Source organism: Psammomys obesus, unplaced genomic scaffold (assembly GCF_907164565.1).
Source record: "Psammomys obesus unplaced genomic scaffold, mPsaObe1.curated_primary_1811, whole genome shotgun sequence".
NCBI lineage: Eukaryota > Metazoa > Chordata > Mammalia > Rodentia > Muridae > Psammomys > Psammomys obesus.
In genome coordinates, this window is record NW_026590062.1 from 18029777 (window position 1) to 18051720 (window position 21944).

At 44.5% G+C, this 21944-nt stretch overlaps 1 protein-coding gene across 2 annotated transcripts in view; it reads left to right on the forward strand.

Annotated features, from left to right (window-relative positions):
• Positions 1-785: 785 nt before the first annotated feature.
• The window catches only part of Tpst1 (tyrosylprotein sulfotransferase 1), a 61222-nt gene continuing 40063 nt past the window's right edge, over positions 786-21944 (forward strand). Inside the window, exon 1 of one of the 2 annotated variants that reach the window (XM_055606468.1) lies at positions 786-956. The gene's annotated coding sequence lies outside the window, so the exon portion shown is untranslated. Of the gene's footprint in view, positions 957-12837; positions 12903-21944 lie in introns of those variants that run through there. The other variant, XM_055606469.1, reaches the window with a different exon arrangement.

The following is a 21944-nucleotide window of genomic DNA, read 5'->3' on the forward strand; positions in this document are numbered from 1 at the left end:
GTAATACATTTGGGACGCCAGTTCACTAAGTAGCCCAGACTGGCTTCAAACTTCTGGCAACCCTCCTGCCTCAGCCTTCTGAGTTATTACAGACGTGAGCCACCACGCCTTCTTTCATCTATAACCTTCTCGCCCTCCGACAGGGCGTCATACCGTCCAGGAGGGCCTCAGATTTTCTGTGTAGCCGAGGATGGCCTCGAAGTTCTGATCCCCTTGCCTTATGTCCTCAGTATTGGGGTTAGAGGCGTGTACCACCATATCCAGTTTAGGCTTCACGCATACTCTGCAAGCACCCTCCCCACCTCAGCTCCATCCTCAGCCCTCATTTATACTTTTCTGTGGTATGGGATATTGTGCAAATGGACTTGTGTGCTTGACTGCTGTGTCAAGGAAGAGGGGCTTGAAACGCTTTTTTGTTTGTCGCTGCCCAGTTTCAGGGAAGAAGGCATTCTTGGACATGTGAGGGCTCCGGGCCATGTCCTGGTTCCTCTCCAGTGAGGCTGTAGGCGCTGTCAGTCCAGTAACCCCTGCCCCCGCCTCCGCAGGTAGCCTCAGGGGAGCCCCTTCCAGCGAGTCCGCCTAACCCTGGGCCCGGATGTCAGACCCCACCCCTCAGCGCCCGCCCCACCGCTTCCCCCAGGCCCCGCCTTCCCCCGGAGCCGACAAATCAGAGAGGCAGACACATCGCGCGGCCGGGCTCGGGGTAGCCAATGGCGGCGAGCGTGAGATCCTGCGGCCACGCGGCGGCGGGCGGCGGGCGCTGAGACGGCGACCGCGGCCAGTCGCTGCCGAGGCGGCTGCGGGTGCGCTTCTCGGCGGGGCCGGGCAGGGCCGTCGCCTGGCGGTGAGGACGCGCTCTCGCGGCGGGCGCCATGGCCACCAGCTAGGGCGGCGGGAGAAGCGGCCGAAGCCCAAGATGCCGGAGCGACGGCAGGGCTGCGCCTCCGCCATCGTAGGTAAGCGGCGCCGCGCTCCGGGCGCTGAGCCCCGGACGCCTCCATCCTTCATCCCTCCTGCCCCTTCCCCCATCGCCCGGCCGCCCGCCCTGACCCGCTCCTTCTGCCTAGCAGTCCCGGGCGCTACTGCTGCGGCTGCCCAGCAGGCATTCGAGTCTCCGCTCGCCGTACCCCGTCTCACCTGCGCACGCTCACTCGCCATCCCCAGCCTTGATGGAGACCGTCATCCCGGGTTTTGAGGACTCCCCTCCTCCCTTTGAGACATCTCACTGTGTAGCCAATGCTGGCCCTGAATTCAGCGAATCCCCCTTGTTGGCTGCGGACTCGATTCATTGTGTAGCCCACATTTTTTAATGTCGCTATGTAGCCTAGGCTGGCCTCAAAACTTAACTTTGTAGCCCAGGCTGACCTCGAAATCACCATCTAGCCCAGGCTGACCTCAAGCGCATCATGTAGACCAGGCTGATTGATGATAGTCTAAGTCCCGGGATGACAAGCATGAGCCACCACTGTGAGTCTCCCTTTTCTGTGTCAGTGGCTGACTGCCTTCATGGGGTGTTCCATACCCTTTTATTTGGAGACCCTTCATTTCCTGTTTACCTCTTCTGGCATAAATCAACCTTCCTCTCTTGATACTTGACTCTTCAGACAATTCCCGCCTTCCCGATAGCAGTTCCTTTTAATTATGAATGTTTTGTCTGCACGTATGTATGTGCACCATGTGTGTGCATGGTGGCTGCGGAGGCCAGAAGAGGGCGTTGGGTACCCGGGAGCTGGAGTTATGGATGGTTGCACTCCCGTCCTCTGCAAGAGCAACAAGTGCTCTAAACTCCATATGAGTCAGGGCCTCAAACTAGCTCTAGATGGGCCAGAACTGACTGTGTAGTCTTGAAAGAGCAATTCGGTGTCAGTATCCCAGTTGTTGGGATCACAGTGGGCAATTTGAGCTGCATACTTTAAACCCTGCTGGAGAAAGCTGATGGCCCAGTGAGTAAAGGCCCTCACTGCCAAATGTGACTACCTGAGTTAGATCCTCAGAACCCAAAACTTGGTAAAGGAGAGAACTGGCTACTGCGAGTTGTCCTCTGATCTCCACAGGAGCCATGGCACAGGACACCCGTACTCTAATAAATAAATGATGCAAGATATGTCCAAAAATAAGCATCATGATTTGTCTTTTAAGTTAGCTGTACCCATAATGTGTAAAGGGTTAATTGATGGCCACTCGCACAGTAGCAGATGGAAGGTAGTTCCAACCTTCCCCTAAATTCTGCTTATATACTAAACCTAAATGGCTGTTCACATGTCTTTGCCACTTTGCTCCGACTATTGCGTATATTTTCTGTCTCTCTGTGTATGTGCATGTGTGTTCGTGCACGCCTGCAGCCATCCACCACCCACTTAACAGTGGACATTAGGGCTGGACTCTTAAAGGTTTGTCATTTTTGCCTGTTGTTTGTGTTTCCTTGATTCTCATCTTCCTTTTATCTCAGGAGAGGGGTCCTCATTCCTAAGGAGGATCCACCCATATCTATCTTCTGAGTGGTGGGATTAAAGGTGTGTGCCACCATCATGCCCGGAGTGTGTGTGGTTTGCAAAGATGTTTATTCAGTCCCCATTTCTGGTAAACTTCAGGGCTCAGTTTTCATCTCTGCTAGATGAAATCGTCTTATCATTCAAACATGCCTGGCTGGCCCTTCCTCTTTCTTCTCTACCCATGTTAAGCATTTTTTCTTAGAAATCTTAGAACCAGGGAGTTGTAGATAGAGATGGCTTAGCAGTTAAGAGCTTGAACTACTCTTGAATAGGACCTAACTTCAGTTCCCAGAACTCATATTGGTTGTTTCATAATAGTCCGATGCCCTTTATGATGCCCTTTTCTAGATTCTGGGGCACCCGCACCCATGTACATGTACCCACACACAGCACACAAGTATGCACCAAATGAAAAATAAAATATGCCTTTAAACATCAGAATCATTTTTGTTCTCCTTGCCTTGGGGCTGGCATGTATCCTCACGTCTCTCTTTCTTCATTGGCAAAAGGTTGGCTCAGGTATTGGTTGCACCCAAAGATGAGTGTGATCTGTCTGTGGGTGCTGGGAATCGAACCCAGATTGTCTGGAGCAGCAGCAAGTGTTCTTAACCACTGTGCCATCATCCCAGCTCCCCAAAGTGATTTCTAAAAAGAATTATGTATGTGTAGGTATACATTTATATATATGTATGAGTGTGTGCACATGTGGATCTGTTGAGGGTACATGTGCCAGTGTTTGCACAGAAGCCAGAAGAGGGCATCTGGGGTCCTTGTGACTCTACAGCAAATGCTTGTAACAGTAGAAACCTCTTTAGCTTCCAAAAGGATTCTTGACCCTTTACCTGGACTAGCATGGAAGATGGCAGGCTAAAGAATTAAGGGAAGGGGAAGGGTCATATCTCACTGTATCTACTTTACAGAAAAGCTTTCTTTCTTTTCTCTCTCTCTCTCTCTCTCTCTCTCTCTCTTTCTTTCAGACAGAGTTTCTCTTTGTAGCCCTGGGTGTCCTGGAACTTGCTCTATAGACAGGCTGGCCTCAAACTCACAGATATCGGCCTGCTTCTGCCTCAAGAGTAATGGGATTAAAACGTGTGCCACCACCGCTCCACTTAGAGAAAAGCTTTCCGTATATCTTCCATTTATGAATACTTGTGAGTGTGGGTGCACATGTGTATGCTCAGAGGACAGCCTTGGGTGTTGGTCCTCAGCTTCTACCTTGTTTTGCCTAAAGCGAAGTCTCTTATTCCCCACCATTTATGTCGGTCTAGCTGACTGGCAGGCCTCCAGAGAGAGCCTCCTATCTCTGTCTCCCTCCCTGCTGTAGGAACATTGAAAGTGTTAGCACACACTACTGTGTCTGGCTTTATGTGAGTTCTAGGGGATCTAGACTAAGATCCTCATGCTTTCGTGGCGAGCACTTTACCCCACTGAACCACTTCCCCAGCCTTTATATATATATATATATATGTGTGTGTGTGTGTGTGTGTGTGTGTGTGTGTGTGTGTGTGTGTGTATATATTTTTTTTTTTGGAGGTAGGATCTCACTGTAAATTCAAGCTGTCTCTGAATTTGCTCTTACTGCCTCAGGCTCTTGAGTGCTAAAATTACAGGCATGAGCCATCACACTGAGCTATCTTTTGCTTAATGTCTGTCAGATGTACCTGTGACTGTTGCATTTGCTTGTCCACATCTTTTTTCCTCTTTCTCAGTCCTAAGGGCTTTGTAATCAGTATGAGTCTTCGTGTCTGCATCCTCTACTCTGGCAGGTATCACGAATAGATTAAAAAAAAAAGATTTATTTTATTTATAGTTGTGTTTCTGTATAGGTTTGTTTGTGTAAGTGGTATATAGGTTTGTGTAAGGCCAGAAGAAGGCATTAAATCTTCTGGAGGTGGAGTTAGAGGTGGTTGTGAGCAGCTTGATATGCTGGTCATCACATGTGGGTCCTCTGAGCTGTCTCTCCAGCCTAGAGAATTTGTTTTGAGCTGATCCTCTGGTAGTGGTGTGCAAGATCAGCTAGACAGAGACCAGACAGTACCTTCATGGAGGTCACTGCAGAACACTAGATGAAGATAGTGAGACGAGTAGACCTCAGGGGATAGATTTGAAGATACAGAGTTATGGGGACTTGGGTATCAAATTCAGGGTCTTATGCCTCAGGCTAAGCAAGCATGCTGCTACTGATCTAAGTGACACCAAAAGCCCCAAGGCTACTTCCTTCTTTCTGGCTTTGGTTACTGCCCTGGTGGTGTTCTTGTTAACCTTGTTAGGAAATGTTAGGAAAGGAACAGGTTTTGAAGGGAAAGGAGGAACCTAGTGGTGTATATGTTCTAGAGCTCACTCTGCTTGCTGAGAGTCCCACTTCTTTCTTGTATAAGCATCCCCCGGATTTTCATAAGTCTTTGGTTAATTTTCAGAGTTCTGAGAAAGCTGGTCTTAGCTATCTGACAGTGTTCTTGTTACTTTTACAAAGAGCAGACTTTTGGAAGGCCCTACTCCACCATCCTAGAAGTGTGCAGGAGTATGTTTGTGTGTTACAGTCCTTTCGTGGACCAGCAGTTTACCACTGTGCCTTACTCTACATTTCCTGTTTGTATTGAACATCAGGTTAAACAGTGCTGAGAGACAGTTCCTGAGCATTTTGGGGGCTTTTCTAAGCTCTCTATCAATTCCCCAAATCTTTAGTCTTGATTGTTGCATTTGTGTTTGCCACTGCTTGAAGCTGTAGCATTAAGTAGTTGTCTGTGAGTATTTAACAAATACTTTGAGGATATGAAGGGATCTCTTATTCCATTCAAACCAAGATAAGTCCTAAGAATAGAATTTTTCAGTTAGCTGCTAGACAGACTATGTAGCCGCTCTTTGAGGGTACCGTTTTATTGGGAGCTGCAGTTCTGTTCTGCCCCAGTCAGTGACTACTGGCGTTCACGTTTATGGTTTTCAAGGTTTCTTCAGAGGTGGGGAAAGGGAGCCAGGCAGATTATAGTGCTCTAGAGCTCACTCTGCTTGCTGAGAGTCAAGCTTCTTGTGTAAACATTCCTTGGATTTTTGTAAGCCTTTGGTGAATAGTCAGGGTTCTGAGAAAGCTGATATGATCTTGATCTTTCCATCTTGTCAGTGTTCCTGTACTTCCATGAAGAGCAGACTTTTGGAAGTCCCAGGATTTCTTCCTCCTGTCTCTTCTCCCATTTAAGAGAGGAAGGGGTTCATGCATTATATTTTAACACATTTGTTTAGGCCACTGGCAACTCTGAAATACTGCAGATCTGCTTTTCTGTTTTGTACTGTTAGTTTTGTTCACTGACAGTGAACTGACTGTTCAATATTCCTTCAGTATGTGTTCATGCCCTGTTGTACTTTGAGACTTCTTGATAGGGTCCTATGTCCTCCTGCCCCTACAGTGGGGCTGTTACCAGTCTTCTACCCTAGTGCCCTTTCCTCTGTCCTGTCCTTCCCCAGTCCATGGCTGGGACTCTTCCCTAATTCTCAGGGGTCTGTTCATACCTCCCCCTTGACCTTTCTATCATCTCATCACGGAACGTGTGGAGGGTGTGTTGTCTTCACCACCTGCCATTTCTTTGTAGGCAGGTGATGATGAGTCACACTTGTTTATGTGCTCTATGTGTTTGCCTGGAACAGAGGCGTCAGATTTTATGGCAACAACAGTCCCCATTATTTAAGATATTGTTAATATGAATTGCGTTTTATTTATTCAGTACCAAATTGAAAGATGTTTCCTACCCTAGAGGTTATGTAGGCCTCTCTCATGAAGTCCTCAAAAAGGTGCAAGAAAATAAAATAATAAGGCATTTCCATTTTGCTCATAAAAATTGATTGTAGTGGTTTCTGATGAGCAATTTTATGTCTATCCTCAAGAAGATGACAGATTTCATCTGTGAGTAACTAAGATAAAGGCAATAATTTCCCACAGCAGAAGTGGAAAACTTATTTACATGGGATGTGACTGGATTGAAGTAAACCTGGGGCTGGAGAGATGGCTCAGTGGTTAAGAGCACTGGCTTCTCTTCCAGAGGACCTGTGTTTGATTCCCAGCACCCACATGGCAGTGCAAACCTCCTATAACTCCAGCTCCAGGACATCCAATGCCCTCTTCTGGTGCTCAAGGGCACTGCGCACACATGGTACACACACAGAGAAAAAAAATTTTTTTTTCAAAAGATTTGTTTATTATTTATACAGTATTCTGTCTGCAGGCCAAAAGAGGGCACCAAGTCTCATTTTAGATGGTTATGAGCCACCACATGGTTGCTGGGAACTGAACTCAGGACCTTTGGAAGAGTAGCCAGTGGTCTTAACATCTAGCCATCTCTCCAGCCCCCACAGAACTCTTTTTCACAAGGGAAAAATTACACTGATTATAAAAACAGGTAGGTCTGGAGAGATGCTCCTTTTTGATAAGCACTTGCTCTTTGGCTTAGTCACTGTAAAGAGATACTAAGGCAGCTCTTATGAAAGAAAGCAGTTAGTTGGGGGCTTGCTTTCAGTTTCAGGGGGTTAATTTGTTATCACCATGGCAGAAAGCATGGAGGCCTGCAAGCAGATGCTGGAACAGTAGCTGAGAGCTACATCATGATCAATAAGAGAGAGAGAGACTCTGGGCTTGGCCTGGGCTTTTAGAACTCAAAGCCCACCCTCAGTCACACACTTCCTTCAACAAGGCCACACCCTCTAATCCTTTTAAGCCTTTCAAATAGACCACTCACTGCTGACTAAACATTCCAATATAGGAGCCTGTGGGGGCCATTCTTATTCAAACGACCACACTGCTTTTCCAGAAGACCTGGGTTTGGTGTCTAGCACTCATATCAGGCAGGTCACAACTGCCAGTAACTTTACTTTTAAGGGATTTGATGCCTTTTTCTGGCTCTTGAAAGCACTTATGGATATGAAGTATGCATAAACTCAGACACACATGCATTAAAAAAAAAAATTCTAGTTGGGAGTGGTGATACACTCCTTTAATCCCAGGACTCAGAAGACTGAGGCAGGTGGATTTCTATGAGTTCAAGGTCAGCCATGTCTACATAGTGAGTTGTAGATCAGCCAAGGTTGCATGAGACCCTGTCTCAAAAAAATAAAACAAACCTCAAACAAGAACAATAACCAAATCCAAAAAAGAAAGGCCCAGCTACTTGGCCATTCATTTTCTGGGCTCCGTATAGATCTGTCACCTCAAGACCAGACCTAGTCCTCTATCCTTACTCTCATTCAGCTGAAAGCTGTGGAGAGTCAAAAGCTGTGGGAAATGAAATGTTTCCCACTCATGAAAGTGAAGAATGCATGCATGGTTTAGGCTTTTTTCATCATTCTAAGTATATTTGAGATGATTCTCTGAGAGAAAATAGGAACAGTTTGCTTATGAAAGAGTTATAATGTCAGGAAATCTTAAATTCACTTTCATTTCTCTTCAGTGCACATATGGCTTTTTGTTCTTGGCATCCCTAGTGTCTGCAAAACAACATAAAATAGGTTCTGGCTTGGCTAACAGTTTGCCAAGTAGTGTACGAAGGAACTCATCCTCCTGTGCCTCAGTTTCTCCACATCTAAAGTTATTCTTAGAAATGTTGCTTTACTTTGGCTCCTCCTTCCAAGTTCCACATGAACTTGAACCCAGGGACTGATACTGCATGGCAAGTGAGTGTGCCCAACCTACCTTGTCATTTCTTGCATCATGTGTACGTGACCAAAGTAAAGATTTTTGTCTTACACATCAGTGGGAGTGGGAGCTGACATAAGCAGCTATAATAGACTAATAAATGCAGAGTAGATTAGGGGCTGGAAAGTTGACTGAGTGGTTAAGAGCTCTTGTTGCTCTTCCGGAGGACCCAGGTTCAATTCCCAGCATCCACACATTGACTCACAACCATCTCAGTCTCCAGTTCTAGGAGATGCAGTGCTGTCTTCCGGCCTTCGCAGACACGGGCTTGCATGTGGTGCGTAGACATACCTGCAGGCAAACCCCTATAAGTCTGGGAGATGACCTAGTGGGTAAAGCAATTTCCATACAAGCGAGGTTTGAAATTCAGATCCTCAGAACCTCATCAAAACCAGATAGGCACGACAACTGTTTTTCCCGCACTTTGGAGGAAGAGGCAAGACCCCAGGAGCAAGCTGGATCCAACATCAAGAAAATGGGGAGTCGGCAAGACTTTTGAATCTCCACATTCATGCACATACGTGTATGCATGCAAATATCACACATGCACATGCAAAGAATCCAAACCAATGGAAGGTCAAAGGAAAAGAAGCAGAAGGTGAACTTTGTATTTCTAGCCTTTTGAAAGGTAATGAAAGGTAATGTTAGGAAAGTATTAGCTGCCTAGAGTGGTGCGTTTCAATGTGGCCATTCTGTGCTTTATTGAATAGCCAGTATGCATATACTGTATCATGTTGTAGTCTGTGGAGAAAGCCAAAGAGTAAAGTATTATCAGGATCTTCCAGGAACTCACAGCACACTCTAGTCTCACCACCAACATCACTAACTTCTTGGCAGTTGAAATGAATTCATTCAAAACAAATCCATTTCAGTCTTCAGGGCTGCAGAGGTGGCTCAGTGGTTAAGAGCACATAGGATCTGAGTTCATTTCCAGCACACATGCCATGTGACTCCGCCTCTAGAAGTTATAGGATCTTTGGGTACCCATACTTACGTGCACACACAGACACACATACTCATAAATACAAATGAAAGTCCTGCTTTCAGGGAGCTCACAGTTTATTGGAAAAGCAGACAAATCAACCATCTAATGTAATAGAGCGGTCCTTACTTGTTCTACAACAGTGAGGACGGTGTTGAAGGGATAAGTGGGTGTTATGCATAGATGTGGTGCTTTGCACAAGCAACTCAGGGACGGTTCAGGCACCGGCAGCATTGGGCAAGAGGGAAGGGGAGGCCAGTGCTGGAGGTGAGAGGAGTTAAAGTGGCAGATGAAGGCTGGAGCTAGATCACAAAGGATTTCCCTTACATTCTAGGTATGGATCATTTTTCTGAGCAGAATTGCCTACTGAAAGATTTTAAGCAGGGGAATGTTGAGTGTATTTGTATATTGGGATAGTGAATGAACTGAGTGAAGAAAGTCAGAACTCAAGCAAGAGGCTGTGGGGTTGTTGTTATTTATTTATTTGTTATGCCACAGTACAACTATGTAGAAGTTAGAGGACAACTTGAGGGAGTTGCTTCTCTGCTTCCTTGGGCTTGAACTCAGGCTGACAGGCTTGGTGCCAAGTGCCCTCACCACTGAGCCACAAAAAAACATGATGATGGTGAACTAACAGCAAATAGGGCTGGAGAGATTGCTCAGCAGTTAAGATAACTGCTCTTCCAGAGGACCTGGGTTCAATTTCTAGCACCCACAAGGTGACTCACAACCATCTCTTAGCCCGGTTCCAGGGGGTCCAATATTCTCTTCCGGCCTCCATGGGTCACCAAACCCATAAGTGGTACACGGACACCTCCAAACACATAAAATAAAAATAAGACCCTCTGAGGATGATATTTATAATTGCACAACTTTCTCATTGCCTTCAGATTACTTTGTTTCTCTTTAACTTGTAGTTCTTCGCTTTTTTATTATTTGCTTTGTTTGATATTTGTTTTGTTTCAGATGACTGTATAGGTGTTTCCAGAAGATTTAGGAAATGATACTTCACTCTACATTTACTGTGGCTTCCTGAATCTATCCTTCCCCACTGTTCTAGTGTCCATCATGCTGGATGATGATGGGTGTTAACAGAGATTGCAGGCTTGTGGAGTAAACTAACCACGGTGCAGTGGTCTGTCTGAGTGGACACAAGATGCTTTACCCGGTAGTTTGAGGTTGCAGAAGGGGAAGTGGTTGATTTGGGGCCAGAGGGTGGGAACCGAGCACCCAGAGAAGACTTCTTTGAGGAGAAAGATGTGTATAAAGGAAAAAGGGAATGACAAGGGGCCGAGCACAGGCAGTTGTTGACAAGCTGTGAAGAGTTTAAGTTATCCTGGACGACTCCATTTTGAAATGAGGAGCCATCTAAACCGGGAGCTGAACTCAGGTTCCAGGAAATATCACAGAATGTGCGCTTGGCAGAAAACAAAGTTAACTCTCCTAGCAACAGCCTCCAGGAAATATCACAGAAAAAATACTCGATAGAAAATAGAGACAATCTCCCTGGCAATAATCAATGAGAATAGGATGGGAAAATTTTCCCCAAAGTTCCAGATGTTGTTTAGAAGAATGGCATTTGTAATTATGTAGCAGGTCACCTCTCCCCTGTGGCTTTTACGCAATCCTGTAACATCAAGGCATGAACCTCCCTGCTTGCTGTCATGGAAACCCCCTGCTTGCAGTTTTTCCCTTTAAAAACCCTGCTCACCCAGGGCTCGGGTTCCCACTTCTCTACTGCTGCATCAGTGAGACTTGCGTCCCAAGTTTGATCACTCTTGTAATAAAGCTCTCTTGCTCTTGCATCAAGTCGTCTCCTGGTGGTCTCTGAGGGTCCCGTGATCCTGGCATAACAGCTGGAGCTGGTGTAAGCAGTCCTGAGAGTGGGCTCCATGGCACCAGTCCTGCTTAGGAGGTAGAGGCAGTGGACAAGGACCAGTATGTGAAGGCGCCCCGGAAGCTGTTCTTTAAAAGCTCTTCCAGGTGTGAACTAAGGATGGGGCTCAGTTACTAGCGCACTTGCCGAGCATGCACAGAGCCCTGCACATCCATCCCCAGCATTGCAGGAGCCTTACACACCTATAATCTGCTGGGAAATACAAAGGCAGGAGGATCAGAAGTTCAAGGGATGCATGAGACTTTGTCTTAAAAAGGGAGGTGGCCAGCACCTTTGGTCCCAGCACTTGGGAAGCAGAGGCAGGCGGATCTACCTTAATTCAAGGCCAGCCTGGTCTACAGAGTGAGTCCTAGAACAGCCAGGCCTACAAAGAGAAACTGTTTGATATGCTTGGTTCTGGTGGCACTGTGAAGAACCTGCAAGTGTGCTCCATTTCCTCTGCTCCCTGGTTCTTCCTTTCATAATTTCCACTCTGATTATTGTGAAAGGGTTTATTGTTGTTCTTGTTTTGTGGATTAGAAAGCTATGACTCAGTGCTTTATTTATCTAATGCCAGATGACTAAGAAGCCCTATTCAGAAAAAGCTCAGCTCTCCCAACTAACTGGGCTTGTTAGCCTAACGTAGAGCTCTTGTCTCCTCTCCTTTTTCTTGTCTAGATTAATTCTAAAGTCTATGGAGTTGGTAGAAAAGGTATAAACTTGATTGAGTGACTGAATGGAAGCAAACAGATGGAACAAATTTCCTTTTGTATGTCTGTTGTTTGTCACAGGTTATGCCTAATTGTATAAACATCAGCTTGAGGAATATAGAAGAGGAATATGTCAGCAAAATCACCCATGTTATATGCATGTATGTGCAGGTGCATCACGGCAAACACACAGAGATCAGAGGACAACTTTCTAGAGTAGATCCTTTCATTTTTACAATTGTTCTGGAAACAAAATTCAGGTCTCAGGCTTGCAGCATTGGGCAGCAAGTGCCTTTACCTGCTCCACTGAACCGTCTTGGTGGCCCCATGTTAGCTTATTTTGATAAATGTCATACATGCTCAAAAATAGATGGTTATATTGAGCTTTCATTGATCCACACTGAGTTTGAGCAAGTCAGCGTACTAGTCTCATGCCTCCTCCCCACACCTGTCCTCTAGTGCTCTTACCACAACTCCCAGACACTGTTCCCATTTAACTTGAACTTTTAAAAGGACTTGCGTTTTTAACTTGTGCCTTGTTTCCCAGAGTGTATCCTAGATTTCAGGGCTAGTTCTTAATGCTTGGCCGGGCCCCTTTCCTCATGAGCATGGAGCTTACCGAAGCGTGCTGCTCCCTTGTATTTTTGTTGTTTGCTCCTTGTCTTTGGGTCTAGAGCCAGCCCCCAAAGTGTTGTGATCGTGAGCTCCGATGGAGCTGATACAGCTTAGGTCTTGCAATAGTGAGCTCATAGGGTAAGATTTGGAGTTTCTTCTGAATGGCAGAGTTGTTCAAAGTTAACCACTGGACACATCCATTGATGAATCCAGTCATGAGCTGTAGTGATTTTTCTTCATACTTAGAAGCTAGAAGCAAATGGAGAAACTACTACAAAATGGACTTTAGGTGACAGGGTGGCATTGGCTGCAGCCTTTGCCACATTGATTGAGTGGGAAGTTCATGATTGACCATGAGGAGCCAGTTAACTATTAACCGTGGCTGATAAAGGAAAGAAGAGGTTTAGGGAGTTGGTACATTTTTAATTTTATCTTTACCTGGGACATTTCCCAAGCTTCTCTTTGGACCTGGAATGTGGCTCCTTTCCTGATTGTAATGGCAGGATGTCTGAGCTCTGGCCATGAGTGCATATAACGACCTGTGTGTGCAGTGAGTCTTGGCATGGGCAACCTTTAACTAACCACCAATCTTTGTACCTGTGTTTGTTGATTGTTTTTTTTTAATTACAGTTTTTTGAGATTATAATCTAATTGTATCATTTTCCTCTTTTCCTCCCTCCACATCCTCTCATGTACCCCTTCTTTACTCTCTTTCAAACTCATGGCCCCTTTTTCTTTAATTATTGTTACTTATACATGTATATATGCATACAAATTCCTAAATATAGAAACACAACCCCCTCAGTCCTTATAATGTTACTTGTATGATTGTATCTTCAGGGTTACCATTTGGTATTGGATTAACCAATTGTTGTATTTTCACTAGAGAAGACTGTTTCTCCTGCTCTTAGCACTCTTTAGTTTATTATAGGGAGCAGAGGAACCCTTTAGCAAGTGAATGCCTGAGTGGGTATATGTTGTTGACACGGGCACAGCCATGTCCAGGACCCTAGCTTCAGACCCGTTAGAAAATGTCAAAGCCTCCCCCCCACTGAGAGGTGAGGCTCAGAGGGTTGGCAAAGCTTTCCTCTAGTCCATGTATGGATGTTGATAGCATGTACGAGAAATTCTTTTCTTGAATATTCATTTCAGTCTGAAGAATGCTCCTCTACAGAGACTGCTCCTACTGAGGTTAGCTAAACCTTTCCCCTTGACCCGTGGGTATGCCATTCGTCCTGCCTCCTTAGTCACCTCTATAATAGCCCTGCCTCCACATTGAGTTGTGTGTAATAATTCCTCTCCTCTCTTTAACTCAATGTAAAAAACATGATGAGCCTCCAGGGTGCTACAGTTTCTCCATCAGAAAGTTCAGTCCACCCAGTACCAGCTTTCCTTTGTTTCTGTGTGTCTGTCTGTCCTTTCTTCATTGCCTCACTGCTGCCTCCAGTCAGGTCCATCCTGGGAATTCTTAGCATAGGTTGAAGGCTCCTGAGCTTTCCTCTTTCACGTTAGTTTATCTGTGCATGTCATCCTTGTTCACATGATGGTTAGGCAGCCATGTTGGTTGACTTCATGGCTATAGCTTCTCTTGGATGTCTAGGGGAGGAAATCCTACAGTTCCTTTCTGTTCCTCTGGTCTTACAAAGTCTCTGCCCCCTCTTCTACACTTATTCCGTGAGCCTTAGGTTTAGGAGTTGTGTTGAAGATGTTGTGTTGAGATTTATTTATTTTTATGTTACACATTTTGGTGTTTTGCCTGCATGTACTGATGCGTATTTGCTGCCCACTGAAGCCAGTAGAGGGTGTCACATCTTCTGGAATGTAGTTATAGAAGACAATTGTGAGCTACCATGTTCTGGGATTTGAACCCAGGTTCTCTGGAAGAGCAGTCAATATTCTTAACTACTGAGCCATCTCTTATCCGCTTGACCCTTTTTTCTACAATCAAAACAAACAAACAAACAAACAAACACCTACAAAAAAACCAACTACACAATTCATAGGAGGATGAACAAGATGGCTCAGTGGAGACACTTGGCACCAAGCCTGTCAACCTGAGTTCAAGCCCAAGGAGGGAGAGAAGCAACCCCCTTAAGTTGTCCTGACTTCTACACACACACAGTGTGGCGTTTTAATTTTATGTATTTACTATGTATATATAGGAGAGGTGGATGGGCTTGTGCCATGACGTATATGTGGAGGTTAGAGGACAATTTGCTGGAGTTGGTTCTCTTCTATTTTAATATGAGTTTTGGGGATTGAATTTAAGTTTGGCAGCAAGTACCTTTATCATGGAGTCACCTTGCAGGCCAGTCATTACTGTTTGCTCATTCTCTCTCTCTCTCTCTCTCTCTCTCTCTTTCTCATTCTCTCTTATTTCTTTATTCACTATTTTGTTTGAGACAGGATCTCATTATGTAGCCTTGACTGGCCTGGAGCTTGCTATGTATACTAGCCTAGCCTTGAACTCACAGAGATCCAGTTGCTTTGGCCTCCTGAGTGCTGTGATTAAAGGTGTGTATCACCACCTCTGGCAGTGTTGGTTTTACTATTATCAGTTTACCTCAAAGCCATCTCTCCATCTCAATGCTGTTTTTTTGTTTTGTTTTTTGAGATAGGGTTTTTCTGTGTAGCCTGGACTGTCCTGGACTCCCTTTGTAGACCACACTGGTCTTGAACTTACAGAAAACTGCCTGCCTCTGCTTTCCCAGGTGCTGGGATTACAGGGGTGTGTCACCACACCTGGCTTCAGTGCTGTTTTTAATTAGCAGAATTACTTTGGAAATTTTGCCGAGATTTTGGGGAGTGAAGATAAAGTGCTTGCCTAACGTGAAGCCTTTTATTTGATCTCTGACAGTGTGCATGAACAATGAAAGAGGAAGCAAGAGACACCGTAAAGTATAGAAGCCTTCTGGTCTTGCTAAGGAGTCGCTATCACTTGGCCTGCAGAGACAGAGCATGCTGCCGTGGAGCAGTAGTTCTATTAATAGTGTTAAGTTATGTTTTCACAATGTTTCAGTTCTTTTTCCTTCTCCTAAGGCTAAAAATGAAACTGAACATTCTAGGATTCTATTCTGATTCTGTTTAGCCTTAGTTCTTGCAAAGGCCACAGTTGAAAAAAATACTGCTGCTACTTTTTAAAGACGTTATGCAGCATTTAAGGTGCCAGGAAGAGGCTTTTCTCTGTGTATATGTGTCACATATGTGTGCATGTGTCCATTTCCCCCTGCTTGTGTAGCGTGTGGCAGGATGTGTAAGGGAAATGCTTAGGTCAGCATTGGCTGTACTTTTTTCTGACCTACCCAGCCTTTCACAGTTCATATGTATCTCATCATGTCCCTCCCATTAGCTTCCTTTAGTTCCTTCTCCCACCAAGCTCTCTTTTGTCTAACAAGCCCTCTTGCTTCCATGTCTTTTTTTTTAAGATTTATATCTGTTATTTTAATTATGTGTAGGGGCATTTGCATATGCAAGTGCCCGAAGAGGCCAGAGGTGTGAGACCCCCTGCTCAGACAGTTATAAACTGCCTAGTGTGAGTGCTGGGGATAGAACTCGAGTCCTCAGGAAGAACAGTAAGATGGCTCTTAACCACTGTTAACGATCTCTCCAGCCCTTGCCATGTTTGTTTTTCCTTTTTTTTTTTTTCAGTGTGTTTATGTGTGTTTGCATGTGTGTGCGTGTGTGGAGGCCTGGACTCAATGATGTTTTTCTCACTCTCTCTACTTTATTGAGGCAAGGTCTCTCGCTGAACCAGAAGCTCACTGATTTGGCTAGTCCTAACTGGCCAGTTTGCCCTGCTTTCTCAAGTGCTAGGATTAGAGGCAGCTACCACACCTGCCCAACTTTTTAATGTGGATTCCACAGATCCAAACTCTGGTTCTCACACTTGCCTGGCAAGTGCCTTATCCATTGAACTATATATCCAGCCCCATGCTTTCTTCCTCTCTTCGCCCCTGCTGCTGCCTTCTCTTCCTCTTCTTCTTTAAAGATTTATTTATTTATTTATTTATTTATTTATTTATTTATTTATTTATTTATATGTATACAATGTTCTGCTTACATGTGTGCCTTTGTGCCAGAAGAGGGCATCAGATTACATTATACCTGGTTGTGAGCCACCTTGTAGTTACTGGGCATTGAACTCAGGACCTCTGGAAGAGCAGACAGTACTCTTAACCGCTGAGCCATCTCTCCAGCCCCCACCAGTCTCTTTGTGCTTTTTTCTTAAAGGACTGTTTGCCAGGGGTGTGAAAGGAATCCCAACAAGGTATGAGTAGTATACAGTGAGCACTGGCCCTCTGCTAAGCCTGCTGTGGTAGAGGCGCTGTGTAGAACAAATCCTTGGCTTTTAGGTTTCAAGCATCCTTTGGAGTAAGTGCTGTATGTATTATAAAGTGCAAAGGGACATTTGAAGGATTGGTGAAGCCTAGAGATGTGCTGAGGAGAATATACTGCTTGAGTGTCGGCTTGTTCATCTGTGAAGTGGGTGACCCAGGGGCCCCTTCCAACTTTAGAAACATCCAAAGAGGAAGTCAAGCTTTACAAAGCAAGAAGAATGTTTTTGTAGAAGTCAAAGACCCCCTTCTTGGAATTTTTTTTTTTTTTTTTTTTTTTTTTTTTTTTTTTTTTTTTTTTTTTTGTTAAGCTAGCTAACATGCCCAGGTGGTCCTTCTGTCCTTAACAGAATTAGGAACATCCAGTCGGTGATAGGCTGATGGACTATAGGTTGTGCAGCAGTCGGATGTGGGGTCAGAAAGATCTATGTTCTGAGAGCATATTGGAGAAGCTGCTGGCACATGTCAGCATGCTCAGAACTGGTAGTTGAGATGCTTCAGTGGAAAGTTGGTGATGCTATAAGATACTGTAGATATCAGCCTTGTTAATATTTTCTTTTCTTTGTGCTATGAATTCCATGTGTAGCTAAGGACAGCCTTGAAGCTAAGGATGGCTTTGAATTCCTTATTTTCCTGCCTCATCCTTCTAAGTCCTGGGATGGTAGGCATGCCCACCTTGGTTGGTTTTTTCTTTTCTTCTTCTTCTTCTTTTTTTTTTTTTTTTTTTTTTACCTTTTTTTCTTTTTTTAAGACAGGGTTTCTTTGTGTAGCCCTGGCTGTCCAGGAACTCGCTCTGTAGACCAGGCTGGCCTCTGCCTCCCAAGAGCTGGGAATAAAGGCATGTGCCACCACCGCCTGGTGTACTTTGTGATTTTTGGTAGGCTTGTACTTTTTTATTTTTGATTTCAGAGGGGCAGCTAGTTGTTTGTTTTTGTTTTACAACTGAGTATTTTGTTTTGTTTTTTCCTCTCCTGGAAATGGAAGCCAAGGCCTGTGTGTGCTAGGCATACACTGTCACTGAGTCACATCCCAGCCTCCAGTTGACTCTTACTGCTAAGTTAATTTTGAAGGACATTGAGTCATCTGTCACCTACTGAATTCTGACAGATATCAAAAGTTAGTAAGTTAAACCAGTGGTAGCACATGCCTTTAATCCTGGCACTTGGAGGCAGAGGCAGGTGAATCTCTGTGAGTTCAAAGCCACCCTGGTCTACAGAGTGAGCTCCAGGACAGTCAGTGCTACACAGAGAAATCCTGTCTCAAATAGAATAAAATAAAAATAAAAAGTTAGCAAGTTAAGTGTAATTTAATATATGAATAGTATAAGTTTTTATCAAAAAACCCTTGCTAGTTCAGAACAATTCATTATTGTTTTACTTCTCTGCTCTCTTGTAGTGAGCTTATACAAACCCTAAAACAAATAGAGTGCATTAGAAAACCACTCCTGTGCAGTCCAAAGATAAATCACTTATTATTAGAGCCCCTAGAAGCTCTGTTGTTTTACTGAGTGAGCTGAGTGTGCTTTTTCCAGATTTCAGTTATTTTGAAATTTTCATTGAAGAGTTTGTAAAGTAGGCAGTACAAGAGCTTTTCTCCCCATATGATCATCTCTCTGTCAATATCAGAAAAATCCATCATTCACTTCATTTATGAACTTAGTGGCATGAACCCATGCCACTAAGTTCTGTTTGATTGGAAACATTATCTCGTAATTGGAGAATCTAGGGCCATGGCCTCCTAATTGAGATCTACCTTCTTGTTTTCCATGAGAAGCATTGTGTTTTCCCTCAGATTTCCCTTCATTGAAAGGAAAAACAAAAAACAGGAGCTGTAGGGATGGCTCAGTCATTATGAGCACATTCTGCTCTTGCACCCATGTTGGGCAGCTCTAGCTCCAGAGGATCCAGCACCCTCATCTGGACCCCGTCAGTATACCTGCACTCATATGCACACACACAATGCACCTAATTAATAAAAACAATGATCTTTAAAAAGAACCAAAACTTACATATAGTAAGACTGACCTTTTTTTTCTACACAGTTCTTTGACTTGTTTGAAATAGGGTCTTACATAGCCAAGGCTGGCCTTTAATTCCTGATCCTCCTGTTTCTACCTCCTAAGTGCAGAGATTGCAGGGACTGCAGGCCGTGCCACCATCCTGGATTTACTTGGTGGTGGGCATGGAACCCAGGGTTTCACGCCTACTAGGCAAGCACTCTCCCAAGTTTTGTCTGTACAGTGCACATGTGGGCTGGCATGTGCTGGGAGGCCAGGTGGCTTCTTCGGGAGTCATTTCTCTGGTGCCATCCACTTTTTTTTTAGCCAACCAGGTTAGGCAGGCTGCCTATCTCTATCCCTATGCTAGGATTGCATACAAATGCTGTGTGTGTGTGTGCACTGCTTTTTAAATGTGTGTGTATACATATGTATATACAAACAAGTGTATGTGGAGGTCAAAGAAAACACTGGAAGTTGGTTGTTTCTACTGTGGCTCTAAGGCTTGCACGGCAGGTGCCTTTACCTGCTTAGCTATCTCTACCCCCTACCCATGCCATCACATAGATTCTGAGGGTGGAAATGTGGTGCTAATGCCTCCAAGGCAAACACTTTGCCCACTGAACCATCTCTCCAGCCCTCTGTCTTTAAAAGGTTCCCTTGAATGCCCTCCAGCATGGCACATGAATGCTGGGTTGCAGCCTCTTGCTATTTTCAAAAAACCTCATTCTTTGGACAGTCTGTCTTTCTGTTAGTCATTTTAGGTTGACATCATTCTAATATCATTATAGTTCTGAAACTTCAAACTGTAAGTCCTCCTACTTTATTCTTTGTCAAGGTTGTTTTAGCTGAATGAGATTTTATAAATCTAAATTTGATCAAGGGACTCCTTGCTTAAACGTCTTTTAAATCAGTCACATTTAATTATGCTGCACAATTTCACATCCCTAGCCTGCATTATAAGGTCTGTAGTCCAGCCCAAGTGGTTTCATTTCTTCTGAATGTACCTACTTGTTCCCTGCCTTGTAACTACATTGGCCTTCTCTTGACTTCTGGACAGCTTTCAATCGCCTTCTCAGTATGGGCTCCTGTGCTTGGCATGCCCTTCACTTCACACTCCTAACTCCTACTCCCGCTTCAAATCTTTAAAAGACTGATTCGAGGGATGGCTTTAGTAATGTACTTGCCTAGCAAGCACAAGAATGTGAATTTGATCTCCAGTAAAACACACTTGAGTGTGGTGCTGCATGCTTGTGCTCCCACTGCTGGACAGGTAGAGATGGGTCTGGCCTACCAGCATGGCATAAATGGTGACTTCCGGGCCAATGGGAATCCCTGTCTTAAAAGAGGTGGGTGGTGTTTCAGAGGATGACTGTAGGTGTACTTTTTGGGGCTACTTTATTGGATACCACCTTTCCAACCCTTATTCCATCCTAATCCTTTCCAGTTCCCCAACAGTAGGTAGATCAGAGGGGAAAGGGGCCATGGACCTCTTTAGACTACTTTCCTCCTGACTAGGGGCATCAGGTTCCTGGGATTAAAACAAAAACATATTCACATAACATAACAGGGTTTTTTAAGAAACTAAGATTTGGGCTGGAGAGATAGCTCAGAGGTTAGGCATACTGGCTGTTCTTCCCAAGGTCCTGAGTTCAAATGCTAGCAACCACATGGTGGTTCATAACCATCTATAGTGAGATCTGGCGCCCTCTTCTGGTGTGCAGGCACACATGCAGGCAAAGTGCTGTAGAAATAATAAATCTTCAAAAAAGAGAAGAAAGAAAGAAGAACCAAGATTCTTACTACAGATGACACCCAAAGTTGACCTCTGTTCTCCACACATAAGCGTACATTCACATACATCTGACACACACAGAAAGAGAAACATAGCGAAGGGGTACAGAGAGGTTTCTATTTAAAATACTGATTTGGGGACTGGAGGGAGATCACTAAGAGTATTTGCTGTTGCTCTTCCGGACAACCTGAGTTTGGTTCCCAGCACATATTTCAGGTAGCTCTAGTCCAGAGACTCCCATACCTCTTCTGACTTCCACAGCCACTGAAATCATATGCACGCGCGCACACACACGCACGCACGCACGCATGCACGAAGACAGACAGAAAGAGAAGCATTGAGTTGAGACCTCTGGTGCCTGCTGGTTATTTGGCCCTTTGGTTCTTGTATTTTTATTTGATGTCCTGCTATCCTCAATTGTCAACTATGTCCTCACTGCGTCTATTGGGTGAAACAGACTCCCAGCTCTATAAACTGCCCACCACTTCTAGTTTGGGAAGGTCCCCCCTCCTTAAAATATAGTTCTAATTTCATTAACCAGAATGTTACTGTCCTAGGGTTGGATTTCTGTTTTCTGTTACTTGGTCCCGTTGCCATTGTTTTTTCTTCCCACATGCTCCCTTTTAAATTGAATCCCAGGATAATATCTTAAGTGTGCCTTCCATATAATGGATACCATGTTGTACTAAAACTTTTAATGCCGTATTGTCACCAATTATCTTAATTGATGCTTTTTCTTTATAGCCTTTTTTAAAAATTAAGCCAATCTTTTAATCTCAATCTGTTCTTCAGAATTCTTGATTGAAGTTTTGTGCAATGCCTGACAGAATAGTATGGGCTCAGATACATCAAATGGATTAATATGTGAATAAACAAAAGCCAGATATTGGTTGGTATAGCTCACTGAGACTATTAAAATTTTTAGTTATATATTCATTTTTAGAAAACAGCTGTGTTGAGGTGTGATTTGTTGCCATAATACCCATTGTTAGCAAACATTCAGTGATTTTATTAGATTTTATAGTTGTGCAACTGTGACAACAGTCCAGTCACAAAAGTTTTCATCTTCTGTGGGAAGAAAGTCCCACATCGCTGCTGGCAGTTGTTCTTGCTTCTGCAGTCTGCTCTGTCTCTGTAAGCCTGCCGGGGTGGGTGCACCATATCCATGTGTGTGGCTAATTGAGTTAGAAGGCTGCTATTCTATAGGTTTGTGAACGGCTTTAAGGCGCGCCTGTACTTGGGTAGCATGTGTGTTCTTGTCTTCATTGCCTTCTGAGATGGTTTCTAGGTGTTGCCTCTCTGTCTGCTTGCTTAGTGGCAGAAGTCAGCTAGTAGTTGAACAGGGCTCAGCTTACAGCTTAGCCACGCACTGCTCCACCAGTAGATCTGGCTGCGAGCAGGGGAGCTGTCAAGCTCAGGCTGTCTGTACATCTAGCACTCTTCTTTTCCTTCCCTTCCTTTTCCGCT